The 25660-nt window shown below is 50.0% G+C and overlaps 1 pseudogene; it reads left to right on the top strand.

The window, feature by feature from the left end:
• Positions 1-8503: 8503 nt before the first annotated feature.
• LOC147107568 (uncharacterized) lies at positions 8504-9570 on the top strand (annotated as a pseudogene).
• The last annotated feature ends 16090 nt before the right edge of the window (positions 9571-25660 follow it).

The following is a 25660-nucleotide window of genomic DNA, read 5'->3' as shown; positions in this document are numbered from 1 at the left end:
ACATTTTAGCTTCAGGCTCATTCCAGGGATCAGCAGCAGACATCAGCGGCGACTCCCGGGCGGCTGCACACACTTGCATCACACAGGTAACCGATGCCCTTTTTGCCATCGCGCACAATCACATCAATTTCTCCAAGGATCAAGCCAGTGTAACTGCGCGTGCGGTTGGGTTTGACAATCTGGCAGGCTTTCCAAGGGTGCAGGGCGTCGTTGACTGCACACATGTGGCCCTTAAGGCATCCCATCACAATCCAGGTATTTTTGTCAATCGCAAGGACTTCCACTCCCTCAACGTGCAGCTGGTGTGTGACCACAATAAGGACATTTTGCATGTTTGCACCAAGTACCCTGGCAGTTGCCATGACTCCTTCATCCTGCGGCAGTCTAGTGTGCCTCCACTCTTCAGTCCACTAGACCAACTTTGCGGATGGCTACTTGGAGACAAGGGCTATCCCCTGAAGATGTGGTTAATGACGCCGTTGAGGAGGACATCCAACGAAGCTGTGGAGCGCTACAACTCCAGCCACATTTCCACCAGATCCATTATCGAGCAAACCATCAGCTTGCTGAAGATGCGATTCAGATGCCTTGATAGATCAGGTGGAGCCCTGCAGTACTCAGCAGCCAGGAACTCCGGAATCGTCATGGTCTGCTGTGCACGTCACAACATGGCACAGCATCGTGGCTTGCAGCTGCCTGAGGTACAAGTGGCTCATCGCATAGCTTCCTTAGATGAGGATGAGGAGGAGGAGAGTGACAACAAACAGCTTGTGGAGGCGCATCAACCAGCGGCAGCAGCATGCGAGAACATTGCTGCCCGGGATGCAAGGGATGCACTGATCTTGGCCAGATTTGCTTAGGCTGCCCAATCAAACACATTTGGTTCTCAACTTCTTACCACACCATCGACAATGGACAAGAACCTGCGGATTCCTATCACTCTGACCACCATAGTGACAATTCTAAGTAGGCCTGAGCCCTCAATGTGGAAGTCCCATCTGCGAAATGACAAAGCCCACAACTTCAACAGTTTGCCATCAAGTCATTTTATAACATTAATTCACAGAAGGCATTTCACAATTAAACACAAGGGTAGTTACTTGGGTGTTCTGTTGTGACTATTTGTGCTTTATCTTCCTCTTACGCGTGCTCTTACGTGATGCTTCTCCTGTGGCTTCGGCAGATGTGGAGGCTCACTTTCATGCTGCTCCTGCTTCAACACCTTTGGCGGACATCCTCTGGGGTTGCGAGCCTGTGAGGACTCGCCAAAAGTCTACTGCTCCTGCGGCTGTGCAAGGGATGAGACGCTCATCTCAGTTGGGTGAGGACTCTGGTGGGGCTCTGACCAAGGGCTCTGCAGTAGCATGGAAGTGTGAGTGCTTGGAGAGGAGCCTCCACTTCCTTGTTGTCTGCCACCAACCTCCCTCTCATGGGTCAGGCCCACTTCAGAGCTAGCAAGTGGCTTGACAGCACCTTGCTGCACTTTAGGGGGGCCATGAGGACCCATTTCTGAACTGGCAGTCCTACTCCAGAGGACTTCCATGAAGCTCTGGTTTCTCTGCTCAATAGCTGTCCATCGCTCCTCCAGAGATTCAGTCCATTCTGAACAATGACCATGTTTTCAACACTCTGGCGACTTAGTTCCTCCATGGCCGTAGCCATCCTCTCCTCTACCGTAGCCATCCTTTCCACGGAGGTTGCCATCCTTTCTGTGGTGATGCGTTCACGCGCCAATGCATCCATAAAGGCTCTGCTCATGTTCGCGATGGACTCTTCCATCCGCTCCACACTCGCGGCGACCCTGGAGACAAAACCTGCCAGAGACTCCTGCACCTGTTCCTGGAGTTCCAGCACCGCTCTCCTTCGGGATGGACCCGGAGGCACAGGGTCGACATGCAGCTGAGCCGAGCTGGCAGAGTCCTGCGCCCTCCGACGAGGACACTCTGCTGTCCCTGTCTCCACCATCTGCTGATGCTCACTTGTGAGCTGTGATACACCAGATGACAACACTACTCTATCTCCTGAAGGTCTCACCGAGGTGTGAGTGTCTGCGCTGGTGCTGGGTGCACTTAATTATGGTGACGCTGCACTCTCAGAGGTTGCAGCTTCCTCTGAGGAGTCTTGTGGCTCAGGCTGTTCCTCCTGGACAGTGGGGAGGGGGGCTGGTGATGGTCCTCTGTGGGAGTAAAGGAAAGAGTTAGACATGTGAGATAAACATTGCATGCACATGGAATTGTGCAGATGATCATAAGTCAATCTGTAAGAGCATCACAATCAATATCAGTCACTCATGCAATGTCAGTGAGAGAGATGAAAAACTATTCTGTCACCAGCTTGATCTGATGCGCCCGCCTGTTCGTCCCCCACTTGCGCATCCTCCTTGACTCCCACGATCTCGAAGGCTGCCTCCTCTGCACTGGTGAGCTGGGCTACTGAGGGTGGCCCTCCTCCTGTCTTCGCTCTCTCCCTCTTATTGTGGGCTCTCTTTTCCTGCAATGAGGGACACAAGTGGAATTTGAGTGAGAATGAAGGAGTGTGTGTAGAGAATCCATAGCATAGATGCTTAGATGGACACAAAGATGGAGTGAGGTCCCAAGACCAAGGGCCCTCCCTGTGTGTTGTAAATTGTTGTCATAGCATAACAGTGATGGGGAGTGCGAGGACTGCATAGTCAAATAGTTAAGTGAATGTGAACATACAGAGAGAGGCCATGGTGTGGAGATGCCGGTGTTGGACTGGGGTGGACAAATGTAAGAAGTCACACAACACCAAATCAAATCAAATCAAATCAACTTTTATTGTCATTGTTAGTGCACAAGTGCAGCACAACGAAATGTAGGCTTGCGGCTCCCGAGAGTGTACATTTAGATTAAGACATTTAAACATTCAACATACATTTGGGTTGTAATACATTAACATTAACATAACCATAATAAACTGCATTGGCAGATGTGCAGGCTTTAGAGTTTATTTGTGGAGTTCAGTAGGATGACAGCCCTGGGAAAGAAGCTGTTCCTAAATCTGGTCGTACGGGTGCGAATGCATCTGTAGCATCTCCCAGATGGCAGGAGGGTGAACAGACTGTGGCTGGGGTGGGTAGGGTCTTTGATGATGGACCGTGACCTCCGTAAACAGCGTTTCTGGTATATGTGCTCTATGGTCGGTAGCCGGATGCCGGTAATGCGTTGGGCAGTTTTGACTACCCGCTGCAGGGCTTTCTGGTCATAGTAGCTACAGCTGCCATACCATACTGTGATACAGTTCGTCAGGATGCTCTCTATTGTGCAGCGGTAAAAGTTAGAGAGGATCAGGGGTGACAGATTACATCCATTCAGCCTCCTTAGGAAATATAGGCGCTGCTGGGCCTTCTTCACCAGAGGCATCTCCACACCATGGCCTCTCTCTGTATGTTCACCAGGTTATAGTCCAACAGTTTTATTTGAAATCGCAAGCTTTCGGAGCACTGCTCCTTCATCAGGTGAAGTGGAGAGATACATAAAGACACAGCGAATAATGCCAGATGATTACAGGTAATCTTTCTAACTGCCATTTATCACACCTCGGCAGAGAGATAATCACAGCAATCAAAGGTGTGAATGGTGTCCAAACATGTTAGTAAGGAAAACATTACATCAAAGAACAATGAGGTGGGGTCACAAGGGGTCAAATGTTGCAGATGCTGGGGTCTGTATGAAAAACAAAAAACAGACAAAAAAACATTTTTTTTTGCTGGAAATCACAGCAGGTCCGGCTGCATCTGTGTAGAGAGAACAAACCAACGACGACTCGAGTCTGGATGACCCTACGTCAGGTGGGGTTACATGCAGCGTGACATGAACCCAAGATCCCGGTTGAGGCCATCCTCATGAGTGCGGAACTTGGCTATCAGTTTCTGCTTTACAATTTTGCGTTGTCGTGTGTCTCGAAGGCCGCCTTGGAGAATGTTTACCCGAAGATCGGAGGCTGAATGTCCTTGACTGCTGAAGTGTTCCCCGACTGGGAAGGAACACTCCTGCCTGGCGATTGTTGCGTGGTGTCCGTTCATCCGTTGTCGCAGTGTCTGCATGGTCACAGATGTACCATGCTCCGGGGCATCCTTTCCTGCAACGTATGAGGTAGACAACGTTGGCCGAGTCACATGAGTATGTACCATGTACCTGGTGGGTGGTGTCCTCACGTGTGATGATGGTATCTGTGTTGATGATCTGGCATGTCTTGCAGAGGTTGCCATGGCAGGGTTGTGTGGTGTCGTGGTCGCTGTTCTCCTGAAAGCTGGGTAATTTGCTGCGAACGATGGTCTGTTTGAGGTTAGGCGGCTGTTTGAAGGCGAGTAGTGGCGGCGTGGGGATGGCCTTAGCGAGGTGTTCGTCGTCATCGATGACATGTTGAAGGCTGCGAAGAACATGGCGTAGTTTCTCCACTCTGGGGAAGCACTGGATGATGAAGTGTACTCTGTTGGTTGTGTCCCGTGTTTGTCTTCTGAGGAGGTCTATGCGATTTTTTTGCTGTGGCCCGTCGGAACTGTCGATCGACCTTCAAAGCATCCTACGTGCTCTCATCCCACGTACTCCCCGCGTGGGAGACTTCTACTGCCTCCCAAAGATACACAAAGCCAACACACCCGGACGTCCTATCGTATCAGGCAACGGAACCCTGTGTGAGAACCTCTCTGGATACGTCGAGGGCATCCTGAAACCCATCGTACAGGGAACCCCCAGCTTCTGTCACGACACTACAGACTTCTTACAGAAACTCAGCACCCACGGACCAGTTGAACCAGGAACACTCCTCGCCACGATGGACGTCTCGGCACTTTACACCAGTATCCCCCACGATGACGGCATCGCTGCGACAGCCTCAGTACTCAACACCAACAACAGCCAATCTCCAGACGCCATCCTACAACTCATCCGCTTCATTCTTGACCACAATGTCTTCACCTTCGACAACCAGTTCTTTACCCAAACACACAGAACAGCCATGGGGACCAAATTCGCACCCCAATACGCCAACATCTTCATGCACAAGTTCGAGCAAGACTTCTTCGCTGCACAGGACCTCCAACCAATGCTATACACCAGATACATCGACGACATTTTCTTCCTATGGACGCACGGCGAAGAATCACTGAAAAGACTACACGATAACATCAACAAGTTCCATCCCACCATCAAGCTCACCATGGACTACTCCTCAGAATCAGTTTCATTCTTGGACACACGAATCTCCATCAAAGACGGACACCTCAGCACTTTACTCTACCACAAGCCCACGGACAACCTCAGGATGCTCCACTTCTCCAGCTTCCACCTTAACCACGTTAAAGAAGCCATCCTCTATGGACAAGCCCTGCGAATACACAGGATCTGCTCAGACGAGGAGGAACGCGATGGACACCTACAGATGCTGAAAGACGCTCTCGTAAGAATGGGATATGACGCTCGACTCGTCGATCGACAGTTCCGACGGGCCACAACAAAAAATCGCATAGACCTCCTCAGAAGACAAACACGGGACACAACCAACAGAGTACCTTTCGTCGTCCAGTACTTCCCTGGAGCGGAGAAACTACGCCATGTTCTTCGCAGCCTTCAACATGTCATTGATGATGACGAACACCTCGCTAAGGCCATCCCCACGCCTCCACTACTTACCTTCAAACAGCTGCCTAACCTCAAACAGACCATCGTTCGCAGCAAATTACCCAGCTTTCAGGAGAACAGCGACCACGACACCACACAACCTTGCCACGGCAACCTCTGCAAGACATGCCAGATCATCAACACAGATACCATCATCACACGTGAGGACACCACCCACCAGGTACATGGTACATACTCAATGTGACTTGGCCAACGTTGTCTACCTCATACGTTGCAGGAAAGAATGCCCCGGAGCATGGTACATCGGCGAGACCATGCAGACACTGCGACAACGGATGAACGGACACCGCGCAACAATTGCCAGGCAGGAGCGTTCCCTCCCAGTCGGGGAACACTTCAGCAGTCAAGGACATTCAGCCTCCGATCTTCGGGTAAGCATTCTCCAAGGCGGCCTTCGAGACACACGACAACGCAAAATCGTAGAGCAGAAACTGATAGCCAAGTTCCCCACTCATGAGGACGGCCTCAACCGGGATATTGGGTTCATGTCACACTACATGTAACCCCACCTGACATAGGGTCATCCAGACTCGAGTCGTCCTTGGCTTGTTCTCTCTACACAGATGCGGCCGGACCTGCTGTGATTTCCAGCAAAAAAAATGTTTTTTTGTCTGTTTTTTGTTTTTCATACAGACCCCAGCATCTGCAACATTTGACCCCTTGTGACCCCACCTCATTGTTCTTTGATGTAATGTTTTCCTGACTAACCTGTTTGGACACCATTCACACCTTTGATTGCTGTGATTATCTCTCTGCCGAGGTGTGAAAAATGGCAGTTAGAAAGATTACCTGTAATCATCTGGCATTATTCTCTGACTATATAAGCTGTGTCTTTATGCATCTCTCCACTTCACCTGACGAAGGAGCAGCGCTCTGAAAGCTTGTGATTTCAAATAAAACTGTTGGACTATAACCTGGTGTTGTGTGACTTCATACAGAGAGAGGGAATGGTTAAGGGTGCAGGGATGTAAGGGTCAAGTGGGATGTGGAAGAGGAGGTTGACAATATAGAGTGCTGGTGATGAGAGGCGATGGGAAGCAGATTGAAGGTCATGGTGATGTAATACTCACGTTTCCTGTGCGGAGAAGGTCATGAAACCTCTTTCTGCACAGCAGCCAGGTTCTGCTGCACATTAAAATGGCAGTCACCTCTGGTGCCACTTGCAACCACACAGCTTTGGTCTGCTGGGGAGGCTTTTTCCTCCCAGATGAAGGAAACAACACTTCCTTGTGAGCTCTAGCTCCCTCCACCAGAGCTTGGAGGGAGTCCTCAGCAAAGCGGGGGGCGCACGTGTGCCTTGAACTTGCCATGCTTGCACCACTAATCACTCAGAAGTCTCAGCAAAAAAGTTGTAAGGCAGAAAATGAGCCAAGGCTGCTTGCAGGCCTTAAATGCAGCTGCATAGATGACGTCATCAGAGGTGAGTTTCAGGACTAAAAGATTCATTGGGCCAGGGGTTCCCACACGTTGGAAATCAAATGCCCAATTAGGGCAAAATTGCTCAATTGTCCTGCCTCACATCGGAGACGGGGGCGGGACCCGCCGACCACCTGACCCGCCCCCAATGACACAATCCAGCCCTTTGTCTTCGATCCCCACCACAAACTCTGTTCCCTAGCCACCGACTCCCTGGTCACACTCTGAGGCTGAAATAGACTGTTCACAACCTTGGTGTCATATTTGACCCTGATATGAGCTTCTGACCACGTATCCGCTCCATCACCAAGATTGCCTACTTCCACCTCTGCAACATCACCCATCTTCGCCCCTGCCTCAGCTCATTTACTCCTGAAAGCCTCGTCCATGCCTTTGTAGCTTCTATTCTAATGTTCTCCTGGCCGGCCTCCCATCTTCCACCCTCCATAAACAGGAACACATCCAAAATTCTGCTGCCTGTATCCTAACTCCTGTAAGTCTTTCTCTTACTACTGTTCGGACCTCAAGAATTATGAATTAGCTTAACAATGTCAGACAAGGATGTGATCAATAAAGTTGGTCTTTAATCAGACTATAGTTCAAAATTCAATGTACATAGAAGCACCTTTGGCAATAAATTCAAAGAACTCTTGCCAATAAATATGCCTGCAACTTATTAATTCAAATGAATATAAAAGATACCCCCCCTTAACAACATCTAAGCTTATGTCCAACTTTCATACATACTCCTTTATCTCTGGGTGATCGCTCTAGGGAAATTGTACTTCAAAACATAGACTGGCCAGCATTCTCAGTTCATTCTTCCTCCTTTTCTGTCTTCTGGGCTTCTTCTGTGCTCTCTGAAAACTCCCGCCCCTGAGTTATAAGGCGTCTTCTAGTGTAAATTACTCTCTGCCTTCCTCTGATAGGTCAGTTTCACTCCAAACCTCCCCTGATTGGAGTTCCTTCCGCATGACTGGGATTGGGAGCAGTAGCGAGAGCGGACCAACCTGTGAGGGAACAGGTGAAGGAGGAGCGAGGAAATAAACCCTGAGGCTCGAGGTCCAGACCAAGCTATTGAGAGCACCAGTGAGAGCGGACCAATCTGTAAGGGAACAGGTGAAGGAGGAGCAAGGAAATAAAGCCCGAGGCTCGAGGCCCAGACCGAGCTATTGGGAGCAGCAGTGAGATCGGACCTCAACAGGCAACATTCGAAAGGGACGTCAGAGATTAAAAGTGACGTTGGCCAAGGGAAGGAGCTGATTGGTAAGTAGGACCTGGTGAGTATTTCTACAGTCCAGTCATTAAAGTAAAAGTAAGGTCTCTAGTTTAGAGTAAGTAATGGTTAAAGTGAAGTAAGGTCCCTACTGTATTTAATATTCCTTAATTTAAAGGAAGTAAAGGGTGTAAATTAAGGGTAGGACATGGCAGGGCAGCTAGGCAGCGTGGAGTGCTCCTCCTGTGCTATGTGGGAAGTCGGGGACACTTTCGGTGTTCAGGGTGAACACGTGTGCAGGAAGTGTCTCTAGCTGCAGCTACTTGAAATCCACGTTTCGGAGCTGGAGCTGCAGCTGGAGTCACTGTGGAGCATCCGCGAGGCTGAGATCTTCGTTGATAGCATATTTAACGAGGTGGTCACACCGCAGGTAAAGAGTGCACAGGCAGACAGGGAATGGGTGACCACCAGACAGAGCAAAAGAACTAGGAAGGTAGTGCAGGAGTCCCCTGGGTCCATCTCCCTCTCCAACTGATTTTCCGTTTTGGATACTGCTGGGGGAGATGGTTTCTCAGGGGAATGCAGCAAGAGCCAAGTTCGTGGCACTACGAGTGGCTCAGCTGCACAGGAGGGGAGGAAAAAGAGTGGGAGAGCAATAGTGATAGGGGATTCTATCATAAGGGGAACAGATAGATGTTTCTGTGGTCGCAGACGTGATTCCAGGATGGTATGTTGCCTCCCTGGTGCCAGGGTCAAGGATGTCACTGAGCGGCTGCAGGACATTCTGAAGGGGGAGGGTGAACAGCCAGAGGTCATGGTCCATAACGGTACCAACGACATAGGTAGAAAGAGGGACGAGGTCCTGCAAACAGAATATAGGGAGCTAGGAAATAAATTAAAAAGCAGGACCTCAAAGGTAGTAATCTCAGGATTACTCCCAGTGCCACATGCTAGCGAGAGCAGAAATAGGAGAATAGACCAGATGAAGGCATGGCTGGAGAGATGGTGTACGAGGGAGGGATTTAAATTTCTGAGGCACTGGTACTGATTCTGAGGAAGGTGGGATCTGTACAAGCTGGACTGGCTACACCTCGGCAGAAATGGGACCAACATCTTCGCAGGGGGATTTGCTAGTGCTGTTGGGAAGGATTTAAACTAGTTTGTCAGGGGGCTGGGAACCTAAGTGTGGGCCCAGAACGGAGAGAAACAAAGCTGGAAGTGCAAGTTAGAAAAGTAGTCAGCAAAACTAGTAGGGAGCAGAAACAAAGGCCAACAGTAAAGAGGGTCAAATTGCAGAAAAATATTAAATAGGCAAAGTTGAAGACACTTTATCTAAATTCACATAGCATTCACAACAAGGTGGATGAATTAATGGCACTAATAGAAGTAAATGGGTATGATGTAATTGCCATTACATTGACATGGTTGCAGGGTAACCAAAGCTGGGAACTGAATGTTCCAGGGTACTCAACATTTAGGAAGGACAGACGAAAAGGAGGTGGCGTAGCGCTGTTAATAAGGGATGAGATTGATATGGTAGAGATAGAAGATCTTGGCTTGGCAGATTGTGACTTAGAACTGGAATCAGTTTGGGTGGAGCTAAGAAATAGCAAAGGGTAGAAAACATTGGTGGGAGTTGTGTATAGGCCACCAAACAGTAATGGTAATGTAGGGCACAGTATCAATCAAGAGATTAGAAGTGCATGTAACAAGGGCAATATGGTAATCATGGGGGACTTTAATCTACATATTGACTGGGCAAATCAAATTACCACTAATGGTGTGGAAGACAAATTCTTGGAATGCATGTGAGATGGTTTCCTGGATCAGTATGTGGAGGAACCAACCAGGGAACAGGCTATTCTGGATCTGGTACTGTGTAATGAGAAAGGGCTAATCAATAATCTTGTGGCAAAGGGGCCTTTAGGGACAAGTGACCATAATATGATTGAATTTTACATTAAGTTTGAGAGTGATGTAGTTTAATCTGAAACTAAGGTCTTCAATCTAAACAGAGGAAACTGCAAGGGTAGGAGGGACAAGTTGGCCATGGTAGATTAAAAGTATGAAGGTGGATATACAATGGCTAACATTCAAGGAAATAATGCATAATTTGCAACAAACATATATTCCTCTAGGGCATAAAAACCCAAAAGGAAAAGTGATCCAACCATGGCTAACAAGAAATTAAAGCTAGTATTAAATCAAAGGAGGAAGCTTATAAAGTTGCCAGAAAAAGTGGTCAGCCTGAGGATTGGGATCTTTTTAGAAATCAGCAAAGGGGGACCAAGAAATTGATAAAGAAAGGGAAAATGGAATATGAGCACAAACTAGCGAAAAATATAAAAACAGATTGTAAAAGCTTCCATAGGCATGTGAAAAGGAAAAGACTGGCGAAGGTAAATGTAGGTCCTTTACAGTCAGAGACGGGAGAATTTATAATGGGGAATGAGGAAATGGCAGAGAAATTAAATAAATACTATGGGCTCGATTTTGCCAGGCCCGAGGAGGCGAGTTTGGAGGCGTGTGAGTTGTTAAAATCTCAAAAATGGCGGGCGGGCCCAATCCCACCTCCGAGCAATTTTCCCACATGCAAGTTTTCTGACCCAGTTTCCATCCCACCTCCAAGAGGCGGGATAGGCACTTAACAATCATTTAATTGCCTCTATAATCCCATTTTGAGAGGCCTTTCCAATTTTAATCCTTTTCCCACGTTCTGCATGCCTCCTCTGGAACACGCCAGTGAATCCTGGTGGCTTCACAAGTGAACTGCTTACAACAGCTGCAGCTCCACCATTATAAAGGAGTTTTCACCAATCATCATTTGCAGGTGGCAGAACTTTGTTGTCTCAGGTCTGGGGGAACTTTTAGCAGGCATACTCATTGTTCTGGAAGTTTGGAGCCTGACACCCAACTCCAGTGTGACCTCCTGGGAAACCCCTCTCCCCACCTTGACTGAGCGCTTCCTCAACTGAGGCATATACTAGAAGAATGGGAACCATTTATTTCCTTTCCTCCTGGACATCAGATTCGGATGAAGACCAGCTGCGGCAGCAGCAGAACCCTGACCAACAGCAGCACCAACTGCAGGAGCAACAGCAGGAGCTCCAATCTGCTGCTCACCCACCTGAAGCTGCACAGACCAGAAGGCGCCAGCGCATGGAAGCACGTCCGCACAGGAGATATCCCCAAAATAGGGTCTACAGACAGAGGATGAGCTACCTCAACATGACTGAGCAGCAGTGCCAAAGGAGGCTCAGACTTTTGTGAGAGGTAGTGGGGTGACATCTGCGCAATGCTGCAGCAAGACCTGGAGCCCAGAAAAGCAGGTGGACACCCCTTACCAGTGGCCATCAAAGTCACCACCACACTCAACTTTTTAGCTTCAGGTTCGTTCCAGGGATCAGCAGCAGACATCAGCGGCGTCTCCCAGGCGGCCACACACACTTGTATCATGCAGGTAACCGATGCCCTTTTTGCCATCACGCACAATCACATCAATTTCTCCAAGGATCAAGCCAGTGTAACTGTGCATGTGGTTGGGTTTGACAATCTGACAGGCTTTCCAAGGGTGCAGGGCATTGTTGACAGCACACATGTGGCCCTAAAAGCACCCCATCACAATCCAGGTATTTTTGTCAACCGCAAGGGATTCCACTCCCTCAACGTACAGCTGGTGTGTGAACACAATAAGGAAATTTTGCATGTTTGTGCCAAGTACTCTGGCAGTTGCCATGACTCCTTCATCCTGCACCAGTCTAGTGTGCCTCCGCTCTTCAATCCGCCAGACCAACTTTGCGGATGGCTACTTGGAGACAAGGGCTATCCCCTTAAGACATGGTGAATGACGCCATTGAGGAGCCCTTCCAACGAAGCAGAGGAGCACTACAACTCCATCCACATGTCCACCAGATCCATAATCGAGCAAACTATCGGCTTGCTGGAGATGTGCTTCAGATGCCTTGATAGATCAGGTGGGGCCCTGCAGTACTCAGCAGCCAGGGTCTCTAGAATGGTTATGGTTTGCTGTGCACTTCACAACACGACACAGCATCGTGGCTTGCAGATGCCTAAGGAATAAGTGGCTCATCGCATAGTTGGGTGGGGACTCTGGTGGAGCTCTGACCGAGGGCTTTGCAGTGGCATGGTCATGTGAGCGCTTGGAGAGGAGCCCCCGCTTCCTTGCTGTCTGCCACCAACATCCCTCTCATGGGTCAACCCCACTTCAGAGCTAGCAAGTGGCTTGACAGCACCTTGCTGCACTTCAGGGGGGCCATGAGGACCCATTTCTGTACTGGAAGTCCTACTCCTGAGGACTTGCATGAATGTCTGGTTTGTATGCTCAATAGCTGAACATCGCTCATCAAGAGATGTCAGTCTATTGTGAACAATGACCATGTTTTCACGACCCTGGCGACTAAGCTCCTCCATGGCCATAGCCATCCTCTCCTCTACGGTAGCCGTCCTTTCCACGGAGGTTGCCATCCTTTCCATGGTGATGCGTTCATGCGCCAACGCCTCCACAAAGGCTCTGCTCATGTTAGCAATGGACTCCTCCATTCGCTCCACACTCGCAGCGACCCTGGAGACAAAACCTGCCAGAGACTCCTGCACCTGTTCCTGGAGTTCCAGCACCGCTGTCCTTCTGGATGGACCCGGAGGCACAGGGTCAACATGTAGCGGAGCCGAGCTGGGAGCGTCCTGCGCCCTCCGATGAGGACTCTCCACTACTGTCCCTGTCTCCACCATCTGCTGATGCTAACTTGTGAGCTGTGATACACCAGGTGACAACTCTACTCTATGTCCCGAAGATCCCACCGAGGTGTGAGTGTCAGCGCTGGTGCTGGGTGCACTTAATTCTGCTGACGCAGCGCCCTCAGAGGTTGCAGTTTCCTCTGAGGAGTCTGGAAGCTCAGGCTCTTCCTCCTGGACAGTGGGGACGGGGGCTGTCGATGGTCCTGTGGGGGAGTAAAGGAAAGAGTTAGAGCTGTGAGGTCAAGGTTACATGCACATTGAATAGTGCAGATGATCATAAGTCAATCTGTTAGAGCATCAGTTTGATTATCAGTGACTTATGCAATGTCAATGAGAGAGATGCCAAACTATTCTGTCACCAGCTTGCTGTGATGCACCCGCCTGTCCGTCTCCCACTTGGGAATCATCCTCGATCCCAGCAATTTTCAGGGCCGCCTCCTCCGAGGTGGTGAGCTGGGCTACTGAGGGTGGCCCTCCTCCTGTCCTTACTCTTTCCCTCTTATTGTGGGCTCTCTCTTTTTGCAATGAGGGACACAAGTGGAGTTTGAGTGAGAATGAAGGAGTGAGTGTAGAGATTCCATGGCATAGATGCTTAGAAGGGACAAAGGGCCCTCCCTGTGTATTGTAAGTTGTCATTGCATCACAGTGATAGAGAGTGTGAGGGCTGCATGGGCGAATAGTTAAGTGAATGTGACCATTGAGAGAGAGAGGGAATGGGTAAGGGTGCAAGGATGTAAGTCTCAAGTGGGATGTGGAGGAAGAGGTTGGCAAAGCAGAGTGCTGGTGAGGAGAGGCGATGGGGATGAGATTGAGGGTGATGAGAAAGTTATACTCACTTTTCCTGTACGGAGAAGGTCATGAAACCTCTTCCTGCACTGCAGCCAGGTTCTGCGGCTCATTGATATGGAGTTAACCTCCTCGGCCACTTGCAGCCACAGAGCTTTAGTCTGTTGTGGTGGCTTTTTTCTCCCTGAGGAAGGGAAGAGCACCTCCTTATTAGATCTTGCTCCCTCCACCAGAGCTTGGAGCGAGGGCTCATCAAATCGAGGTGCACACTTTTGCTTGCTGGTGGACATGGTCGGTAAATGAAGTCTTTCATACAATGCCCAAAGCGTTTCCAGTCTCCAGAAGAAGCAAGGCTGCTTGCAGGCCTTAAATCCAGCAGCACTGATGATGTCATCGGAGGCGACTTTCAGGATGTGGCAAGACTAATTAGGCCAGGGGTTCTCACACGCTGGAAATCAATTGCCTAATTAGGGGAAAATTGCTCTTTTTCCCCACATCACACTGGAGTCGGGTTCAGGACTCTAAAAACACCTGACACGCCCCAGCCTGCCCACACTGGCAAAATCGAGCCCTTTGCTTCTGAGGAAGACACAAAAAACCTCCCAGAAATATGAGAAAACCAAGGGTGTGATGAAAATGAGGAACTTAAAGAAATTATTATTAGTAAAAAAAAAGTACTAGCAAAATTAATGGGACTAAAAGTCGATAAATCCCAAGGACCAGATGACTTACATCCTAGGGTTTTGAAAGAGGTGGCCATTGGGATATTGGATGCATTGGTTTGTCATCTTCCAAAATTCTATAGATTCTGGAACAGTTCCTGCAGATTGGAGGATAGCAAATGTAACCCCGATATTTAAAAAAGGGGGGAGAGAGAAAACGGGGAACTACAGACCTGTTAGCCTCACATCAGTAGTTGGGAAAATGCTGGAATCTATTATAAAGGATGCAATAACTGGGCACTTAGAAACTAATAGTAAGATTGGGCAGAGTCAACATGGATTTATGAAAGGGAAATCCTGTTTGACAAACCTATTGGAGTTCTTTGAGAATGTAACTAGTGGTGTAGACAAAGGGGAACTGGTAGATGTGGTGCATCTGGATTTTCAGAAGGCCTTCGATAAGGTCCCACGCAAGAGGTTGGTGAACAAAATTAGGGCACATGGAATTGGGAGTAATATACTAGCACGGATTGAGAATTGGTTAACAGACAGAAAACAAAGAGTAGCGATAAACGGGTCTTTTTCAGGATGGCAGGCTGTGACTAGTGGGGTACCACAAGGATCGATGCTTAGACCCCAGCTATTCACAATCTATATCAATTATTTGGATGAGGGGACTAAATGTATCATTTCCAAATTTCCTGATGATACAAAGCTAGGTGGCAGTGTCAGTTGTGAAGAGGATGTGAAGAGGCTTCAAGGGGATCTCGACAGGCTTAGTGAGTGGGCGAGAACATGGCAGATGGAATATAATGTGAATAAATGTGAAGTTATCCACTTTGGTAGAAAAAACAGAAAGGCAGAGTGTTATAAATCTCATCATTCATCAAGAAACTACTCATGAAATAACGATGGATGGCCAGCTGGTGGCGATGTCCAAGGAGTATAAATACTCGGGCATTGGCCCCAGCTTTTCCAGGGACATTTTGTAAGACAAGGTACTAGTGAAGTACAACTAGACCTCCATGTTCTGAAACAAGTTGATTAAAGACTTGCTTTATGCTCAAACCAAGTGCGTAGTGAGTTTTATTACATCAATTTAATCAACTTGATATCGACTCCACGTTTTGGGTGATTCGGGAACAGCCAGCTACGACTCGAACCATCGAAGGGAACTCAGACAGGTAATCGATCCATCATGGAGAAACTACTCAGACCCGCCCGTCTCGACCTGGACCCGAATTCACTTACAGCCGCTAAGGTATGGAAACACTGGTATCGTACCTTTAGCAACTTCCTTGAGGAGTGTGGTGAGAATGTTCCTAACAAGTTACGAATGCTTGCTAATTATGTATCCCCTCATGTGTTTGATTATATCGAAGACTGTGTAGACTATGATGCCGCTATCCAAATACTACAGCAGCTATATGTCAAGTCCCCAAATGAAATTTTTGCTCGGCATCTACTGGCCACAACTCGACAACAACCCGGGGAATCACTTGACGAATTCCTTCAGAAACTTCGCAGGCTCAGCAAGGATTGTAATCTTAAATCTGTTACAGCTGAGCAGTACCAGGAAGAGTTAATTTGTGATTCCTTTATTAATGGGATTGCGTCTCCCTTCATACGTCAGCGTCTGTTGGAGAATAAAACCCTCAAGTTACAGGCTGCCTATGACCAGGCATGCTCTCTGGACTTAGCAAAGAGGAATGCAGACACCTATCTTTCACCACGTGCACGGGCTGCTGCTATCACTTTTAGTGACTCTTTCGATAGGCCTCAGGTGGAAGCCCTCACGGATGACGACTCCAACCCGGCCCTAGAAACCTACACTGATGACGACCCCACCCTAGCGGCATCTTGGCAATCTGGAAGGAAGTGTTTCTTCTGTGGATGTGCGTTCCATTATAGGAAATTTTGTCCTGCTCATAACGTGACCTGCAATCATTGCAGCAAGAAAGGTCACTGTTCTAAGGTATGCCAGTCAAGAGCTGCTGTTAGTAAGAAAGGCCACTTTTCTAAGGTATACCGGTCAAGTGCTCCTGTTAGTTTTACAGTTACTATCTATAAAACTGCTCCTGCCCCAAGAGCCACTACTAAGGTTACAGCTGCAATCTATAAAATTGCTCCTCCCCCAAGAACCACTACTAAGGTTACAGCTGTCAAGTGTAAAACTGCCCCTCCTCCCATCACAGCTCTTTTTCCCCAAAGTCTGTCCCATGCAGCCATAAAGGTTTCGGTAAATGGACACATTTTGAGTGCACTAATCGGCTCATGCAGCTCTGACAGCTTCATTAGTGAGCGGGCTGTCAGTAAGTTAAAACTGCGTATTTACCCCTCGGACAGGGAAATTGCAATGGCTCTGACGACACTGACCACCAATTCTTCTGGCTTTTGTCTTGTCGACCTTATTCTCAATGGCCGCAATTATTTCTCCACCCGGCTCAGGGTGCTCATGAACCTATGCAGTGATGTGCTCCTGGGACAGGATTTCCAGAAACAACACAAAAGACTCACTTTTGAGTTTGGAGGGTCAAAGCCGGAGCTTACTATTTCCAAAGTACCGTTTTGTGCGCTTTCGGCGGCTTCGCTCGACGAGCCCTCCTTGTTTGCCAATCTTTCCCCCTGATGTAAGCCCATAGTCACTAAATCACGACGTTTCAGCCAAGATGATCGATCCTTTATCGAGACAGAAATCACTCGCCTTCTAGCTGATGGTAGCATTGAGCCATGTTCATCTTCCTGGCGGGCTCAAGTCGTCATTGTTAAAAATCCTCTGAAGCAACACAAGAAACATCTTTGCATCGATTACTTGCAAACTATTAACCAGTATACAGACCTGGATGCCTACCCACTACCACGCATCGATGACATGGTCAATAACCTTGCCAACTACAAGGTATTTTCAACTTTTGATTTAAAGAGCGCATACCATCAAGTGCAGTTAAAGGACTCTTACAAGAAGTATACGGCCTTGAGGCCAATGGTCGGCTTTACCAGTTTTGTCACCTTCCATTTGGGGTCACCAATGGGGTGGCCGTTTTTCAATGGGCAATGGATAGCCTAGTCAAACAGGAGAACTTAACGGACACTTTTCCATATCTAGATAATGGCCCAGAAATTCAGGTCGGGGGCTTCCTGGGCCTGCTCCAGCTGCCGGCACGCAGTGCTTGCATATCCCAGGGGCGCAGTTAGTTCGATGCGTCCCCTGGGATCACGTGGGCCATGGGGAGCCAATCGGAGCAGGGAATGCTTCATTCATAAGTGTGACAGGAAGACCTGTCAAAAGTTGGAAATACTACGGCCCCATAACATCACTAAATCTTCAAATAACTTTTTTAAAAACATCATTTTTTAAATAAACTATAAATTACATGAATTAAACAATAATATTTTAAACAATAATTTAAATTTTTGAAAATTTTTTTTTAATTTTCTAACGGGGCTAAAAATAAACTTGCCTTTCTTTAAAGTATTTAAAAATAATAAACCTGTGGAAAAAATGTTTTAATTTTAATTAATTCACCACTTACCTTGTAAAAAGCAGGCCTTAGGATTGCCACTATGCTTTCAAAATCCTTTTCCACTGGCTTCTCTGGGGTTACTAGGTTTCGCTCAAATGGCGCCTCCCACGCTTTCCTTTCTTCCCCCCCGCAGACGCTGCTCAGCCCTTGAACACCGGCCGCGCTCTGCGCGTTTTCCTGCGCGCCTCTCTCGTTGACGCCGCTCGGTCCTGAACCCCGGCTGCGCCCTGTGCGCTTTACCCTCTCTCTCTGCTCCAGTCGACGCTGCTCGGCCTTTTCCTGTGCCGTTGGTCGGCTCTAGTCGCCGCTGTGCGGGAAGGGTCTGCGCCGTACCTGTTGCCAGCCCGCCTCGCTGGAGTCTCCGCCGGATGGTCGACGCCCGTGTCTCTGGAATCGGCCTTCCTCTGCAGAGTTGCAGTTAGGTTCGAATCGCCTCGTCGCCAATGTTAAATCCGTGAATCTTGATGTATGGTGTCCTTCAAGAAATAGACAGAGACTGCAGAGGAACAATCAACAGGTGTTTACTGGATGAGGGTTACACTAAAACTAAACAGTACAGATCCATACTCAGGGTTTTTATACAGGTGTGGTCACTGCCGGTACTACAGTATACAGGAGCTGTAAAAAGTAGTTCTCCCCTTAAAGGTACATACACTGCAATTTCCATTAGAGGCAACGGCTATTTCAGCTTTCAACCTCCTCAAGCGACAACTGGAAAAAGCCACGCTTCGTTCCATTGATGAAAATCTTCCTTTCATGGTCGAGTGTGATGCTTCGGATGTGGTAATCTCTGCTACCTTGAATCAAGGTGGTCGACCCGTTGCATTTCTGTCCAGATCTTTGCAGAGTAGCGAGCTCCATTATCCTCCTGTCGAGAAGGAGGCTACGGCCATCATCGAAGCGGTACATAAATGGAGTCATTTTCTCGCTCGTCGCCATTTCACACTTATAACCGATCAGCGCTCTGTGACCTTTATGCTGGATAACCGGAAACGCACTAAGATCAAGAATAACAAAATACAACTCTGGAGGATGGAATTGGCTGCCTTTGGATACACCATACATTATTGACCCGGCAAAGAAATGTGGCCCTGGATACCCTCACGCGGGCATTCTGCTCTTCTATGTCAACTTTGACTCTGGCGGATCTTCATACTGACTTATACCATCCTGGCGTTACCCGTATGTTGCACTTTGTGCGATCTAAAAATCTCCCATTTTCTATGGAAGATGTGAAAAGAATGTGCTCCTCCTGTAGAATTTGTGCGGAATTAAAACCGCAATTCTTCCGTCCATCGGATGGCTCGCTCATACACGCTATGCAGCCTATGCAGCGACTCAGCATTGACTTTAAAGGGCCATTGCCCTCCTCAACGCGAAACACCTACTTACTGACTATGGTGGACGAATATTCACGCTTTCCTTTTGCTTTCCCCTGTCCCAATATGTTTACTTCCACAATAATCAAATGCCTTGATCAAGTCTTTTCCCTTTGCGGTACGGCCAATTTCATCCACTCTGATCGGGGTCCCTCCTTCATGTCAAGCGAACTCAAAAGTTATCTCTCCCAACGGGGAATCGCCACAAGTAAAATGACACCGTACCATCCCATCGGTAACGGACAGGTTGAGAGATACAGTGCTATCATTTGGAACGCTGTTCGTCTTGCGCTGAGGTCATGCAACCTACGAGACCAGCAGTGGGAAACAATGCTCCCTGACGTGTTGCATTTCATCAGGTCTCTCCTTTCTATGTCTACCAATGTCACACCTCACGAGCGATTCTTCAGCTTCCAGCATCGCTCCACCCATGGGACGTCTCTACCGTCATGGTTGGCAGCTCCCGGCCCCGTGCTACTCCGAAGATTCGTCCGATCATCTAAAACTGATCCTCTCGTCGACGAGGTAGAACTCACGGATGTCAACCCCACGTACGTGCACGTGCGGTACCCTGATGGCCGGGAGTCCACCGTTTCGCTCCGGGACCTGGCTCCCTGTCCAGCTGGTTCCACGGACTCAACCGATAGAGGGACCCACGGGGATGATGCCGATACTCTGCGCTCCCCCAAAGATGACGCCCTACCTGGGGCATCGAGAGATCTGCCAGCTGCCCCACCGGATCCACTCAGGGACCTGAGCGCTCCCCGTGGGATGGCCACCCAAGGCCAGGACGCCAGTCAATCCCCAGCTATCCAACAGGATGAAGCCAGTTCTGCGCCTGTGGGGACCAGCGCCCGGAGTCACAATCTCCCTAGCCTCCCTCGGGTTGATCAGAGCAACACGTGCCCTGTTGATCCACCGGTACGGATCAAGCGGCCCAGGGACCAAGACACGGTCCGGGGAGACGTGCCTTCTAGCCATAAACAAAAATCCAAAAGACTGCGGCTATTCATGGTCCGCCTGATCCGCTAAGAGGAAGTCGTCGGACTTCCAAATCTTTTAGGCAGGAAGAATGTTATAAATCTCATCATTCATCAAGAAACTACTCGTGAAATAATGCTGGATGGCCAGTTGGTGGCGCCATCCAAGGAGTATAAATACTCTGGCGTTGGCCCCAGCTTACCAGGGACATTTTGTAAGACAAGGTACTAGTGAAGTACAACTAGACCTCCATGTTCTGAAACAAGTTGATTAAAGCCTTGCTTTATGCTCAAACCAAGTGCGTAGTGAGTTTTATTACGTCACAGAGTATTTCCTAAATGGTGAAAAATTGGGGAATGCAAATGCTCAAAGGGACCTGGGTGTCCTTGTACATGAGTCACTGAAAGTGGATGTTCAGGTGCAGCAAGCCATTAGGAAGGTAAATGGTATGCTGGCCTTCATTACAAGAGGATTTGAGTAAAGAAGTCTTACTCCAATTATATAGGGCCGTGGTGAGACCACACCTGGAGTACTGTGTACAATTTTGGCCACCTTACCTAAGGAAGGATATACTTACCATAGAGGGAGTGCAACGAAGGTTTACGAGATTGATTCCTGGGATGGCGAGACTGTCGTATGAGAAGAGATTGAGTAAACTAGGCCAATATTCTCTTGAATTCAGAAGAATGAGAGGGGATCTCATTGAAGCATACAAAATTATTACAGGGCTTGATAGGATGGATGCTGGGAGAATGTTTCCCTTGGCTGGGGCATTTAGAATCAGGGGCCACAGCCTCAGGATAAAGGGTAGGCCATTCAGGACTGAGATGAGAAGAAATTTCTTCACACAGAGGGTGGTGAATCTTTGGAATTCTCTACCCCAGAGGGCGGTGGAGGCTCAGTCATTGGGTATATTCAAAACAGAAGTCGATAGATTTCTGACTAGTAAGGGCATCAAGGGATATAGCGATAGGGCCGGTGAATGGAGTTGAGGCAGAAGATAAGCCATGATCTCATTGAATGGCGGAGCAGGCTTGAATGGCTGAATGGCCTACTCCTGCTCCTATTTCTTGCGTTCTTATGACACGTTCCTGTGAGATATAAGGGGGCGGGACTTCCTTATCAATCATGTTCTCTTTTCTTGTCCATGTGGCCTCTCAAACAAAGAACCCTGCCGACCACCAGGCAAAAGACCCCCTTCTCACTTCTGCCATTTTGTCTCTTCACAAAGAACACATACTGACCGCCATTTTGTGTCTTCACAAACAAAGAACACATTGTGGCAAAGCCATCAAGAGACTCTTGCAGTAACGTTTATAATTGTCTTTAATCATAGTTGTTACCTTTAAGTGTGTGTATAGACCTGTTTGGAGTTTCTCCTGCGTTCTTTTGTTTATAACTGTTTCAGTACATTAAACCACGTTTGTTTAACTGTCAGTTTCAACCACAGTATTTTCGTAATAGTGTGAAGACACCTACATTGGTGACCCCGAAACCGCGCGAACGTTTTTCGCGGTGGATACGGAACGCAGGCCAATGATGGAAGCCAACGCAGTGGCTTTGAAGCTCCCCCAATTCTGGGAACAACAGGCGGCCTCCTGGTTTGTGCAGGCTGAGGCACAATTTGAGCTCCGCAACATCGTGCAGGACCAGCTCCGATATTTGTACGTGGTCTCCGCCCTCGACAGCACGACGGCGTCAAGGATCATCAGCCTTCTGGAGAACCCCCCGACCGCTGACAAGTATGTCGCCATCAAGACACGGCTGCTGCAGGTATTTGGCCTTACAAGGGCGGAGCGTGCTCGCCGTCTACTTACACTACCCGGGTTAGGCGACTCCAAACCCTCGGAACTAATGAGCCACATGCTAACGCTCCTGGGGTCCGAACCCCAATGTTTCCTGTTTCGCGAGCTGTTTCTTAGTCAGCTTCCTGAACAGGTCCAAGCAGCCCTTGCCAGGTCAGATGCCGGGGATTGCATCGCGCTCGCCGAAGAGGCGGATAAAATATACGCGGTCCGACAGCAATACTGCGCCATTGCGCAATGCCCAACCCCGAAGGGCCCCGCCTCGACACCTCTGATGACCGGTTACTGTTATTACCACGCTCGTTTTGGCCTGAAAGCCCACTGCTGCCGCCCACCTTGCAGTTCGCGCCCAAACTGTCAAACAGACCGCCGCGAGTCAAGAACACCGGAACCGGGGCGTGCCCCACGGCCACGATGGCGATCGGCGATTCCAGGAATCTTCTGTATTTAACTGACTCCATCTCGGGCCGTCGTTTTTTGTGCAACACGGGGGCACAGTGCAGCATACTTCCCGCCTCAGTCCTCGACCTTCAGTCTGGCAGACGGGGTTCCCCCCTCCAAGCTGCCAACGGGGGTGCGATTCGTACTTTCGGGAACCGGCGGGTACAAGTCTGTTTCGGTGGCCAACGTTTTAGCTGGGATTTTGTCACCGCTCAAATTTCGCAGGCTCTCTTGGGTGCCGACTTTTTCGGCACCAACGGCCGATGGTGGATGTGAAGAATCGTCGCCTCGTTCACGCCGCCACGCTCGACGGTATTTCATGTGTGCGCAGCACGGCCGCACCGCACTCGGTCTCCTGCACTCAGCCAACTCCCGACGACTTCTCCCTCCTTCTCGGGGATTTCCCCGAACTGACCAAGCCCACCTTTTCAGCTTCGACCGCCAAGCATCGGGTGGAGCACCATATTTCGACGACTGGCTCTCCCGTCTACGCCAGGGCACGACGTTTAGAGCCCAGCAAGCTCGCGGCGGCGAAGGCGGAGTTCGCCGCGATGGAGAGGATGGAGATTATTCGCCGGTCCAGTAGTCCCTGGTCTTCGCCGCTCCACATCGTCCCCAAGCCGGGCGGGGGATGGCGGCCCTGTGGTGGCTATCGTCGCCTCAATGATATAACGACGCCCGACCGTTACCCCATCCCGCACATACAAGACTTCTCCGCGCATTTGGCGGGGAAGTCGATCTTCTCTAAGGTTGACCTCATCCGTAGGTACCATCAGGTACCGGTGCATTCCCAGGATGTCCAAAAGACGGCCGTCATCACCCCTTTTGGACTGTTTGAGTTCCTCCGCATGCCCTTTGGGCTTAAAACGTGGCGCAGGCATTCCAGCGCCTTATGGATTCGGTTCTGCGGGATCTCGATTTTTTGTTCGTCTACTTGGATGACATTCTGATTGCCAGCACCACAACGGAGGAACACCTCGAGCATCTCCGTGTTCTTTTCGTCGTCTTCAGCAGCACGGCCTCATTGTAAACCCGGCCAAATGCCGTTTCGGCCTGTCGCAACTCGACTTTTTAGGACACCGCATAAATTCCGAGGGAGCAACGCTGCTTCGAGCTAAGGTGGAGGCGATCACGGCGTTCCCGAAGCCGCAATCCGTGAAGGCCTTACAGGAGTTCCTGGGGATGGTTAACTTCTACCATCGGTTCGTCCCCAGGGCCGCACAACTCATGCGGCCGCTCTACGAGGCCCTCAGGGGCAAGACGGGAAGGGAGCCCGTGGGTTGGTCGCAAAAAATGGATCACGCCTTTGGGGATACGAAGACCGCGCTTGCGAACGCGACAATGTTGGCACATCCCCTGCCGGGAGCTACTATCGCCCTCACGACGGACGCGTCGGACTATGCCGTTGGGGCCGTCCAGGAGCAATGGGTCGATGGCACATGGCAGCCACTGGCATTTTTTAGCCGCCAGCTGCGGCGGCACGAACGCCGGTACAGTACCTTTGACAGAGAGCTGTTAGCTTTGTTTTTGGCCATCCGCCACTTCCGATTCCTCCTCGAAGGGCGCCGCTTCACTGTGTTTGTCGACCACAAACCGTTGACGTTCACGATGGCCAAGACTGCCGAACCGTGGTCGGCTCGGCAGCAAAGACAGTTGACCTACATATCCGAATTCACCACCGATGTCCGGCACGTGGCAGCAAGGACAATGTCGTAGCGGATTGCCTCTCCCGCGCCGCCGTCCAGGCCGTTCAATTAGGCATTGATTATGCGAGAATGGCAGCTGACCAGGCTGCCGACCCAGAGACTCAAGCTTTTCGTTCTGACCCCGCCAGCCTTCAGCCGAGAGATGTACCGTTCCATTCGGCAGGTACCACACTCCTCTGCGACATCTCCTTGGGTGATCCACGTCCGATTGTTCCGTTGACCTGGCGCCGAGACGTTTTCGACGCCATTCACGGGCTGTCGCATCCCGGGGTGCGTGCGCCGCAGAAGCTGCTGGTCTCCAAATTTGTATGGAGAGGGATACGCAAAGATGTCCGTGACTGGGCGAACACTTGTGTGGTTTGTCAGCGGGCCAAAGTGCAATGGCACATCAGGGCCCCACTGGCCACATTCACGTCGACCTAGTGGGTCCACTTCCACCGTCCCGTGGTTTTACACACCTGATGATGATGGTGGACCGCACCACGAGGTGGCCAGAGGCGGTTCCCCTGACGTCTACCACCTCTGCGAATGTCGCGCGAGCCTTCATTTCATCATGGGTAGCCTGTTTCGGTGCTCCAGCAGATATTTCGTCCGACCGCGGGCCGCAATTCTCGTCGGAACTATGGAATGCGGTGGTCTCCGCATTAGGCACTAAACTCCATCGCACTACGGCCTACCACCCGCAGGCAAACGGGTTGTGCGAGCAGTTCCACCGTTCATTGAAGGCGTCGCTCAGGGCCAGCCTTCTGGATGCGGCATGGGTCGATAAACTGCCGTGGGTTATGCTGGGACTGCGCACAGCGCCGAAGGAGGATTTACAGTCTTCTGCCGCGGAAATGGTTTACGACCAGCCACTTCGGGTTCCGGGCGAATTCCTGCCGTCACCTACGCAGCCGTGGTCTGCAGTCGGTCAGCGGGAGGCCCACCGGGACGCGGCTCAGTGCTTCAGACCTGTTCCGACCTCGCAGCATGGTTTGCCTTCCTCCAACGTCCCCGTGGAGCTGTCAAAGGCCAAATTCGTCTTTGTACGCCAAGACGCCCATCGCACCCCGCTCGCACCTCCATATGCGGGTCCGTTCCAGGTTCTACAGGCCGGGGACAAGAGTTTTGTGATCGACTTCAGGGGCAAGCCGGAGCACATCTCCGTCGATCGCCTCAAGCCTGTGCACCTGGACCTCGAACAGCCAGTCGAACCTGCTCAGCCCCCGCGCCAGGGCCGGCCGCCAGCTACCGCCGCACCTACCCGCACCATGCTACCTGCCAGTTCGCCACCTGCTCAGCGTTTCCCTCTCCGGGAATTTAGGAGTCGGTCAAACAGGCTTGTCC

This window comes from Somniosus microcephalus, chromosome 14 (assembly GCF_052327205.1).
Source record: "Somniosus microcephalus isolate GS21.2 chromosome 14, FLI_Smic_1.0, whole genome shotgun sequence".
Lineage (NCBI taxonomy): Eukaryota > Metazoa > Chordata > Chondrichthyes > Squaliformes > Somniosidae > Somniosus > Somniosus microcephalus.
Note: the sequence above shows the minus strand (reverse complement) of the source record. Positions and strands in the feature narration are given on the sequence as shown.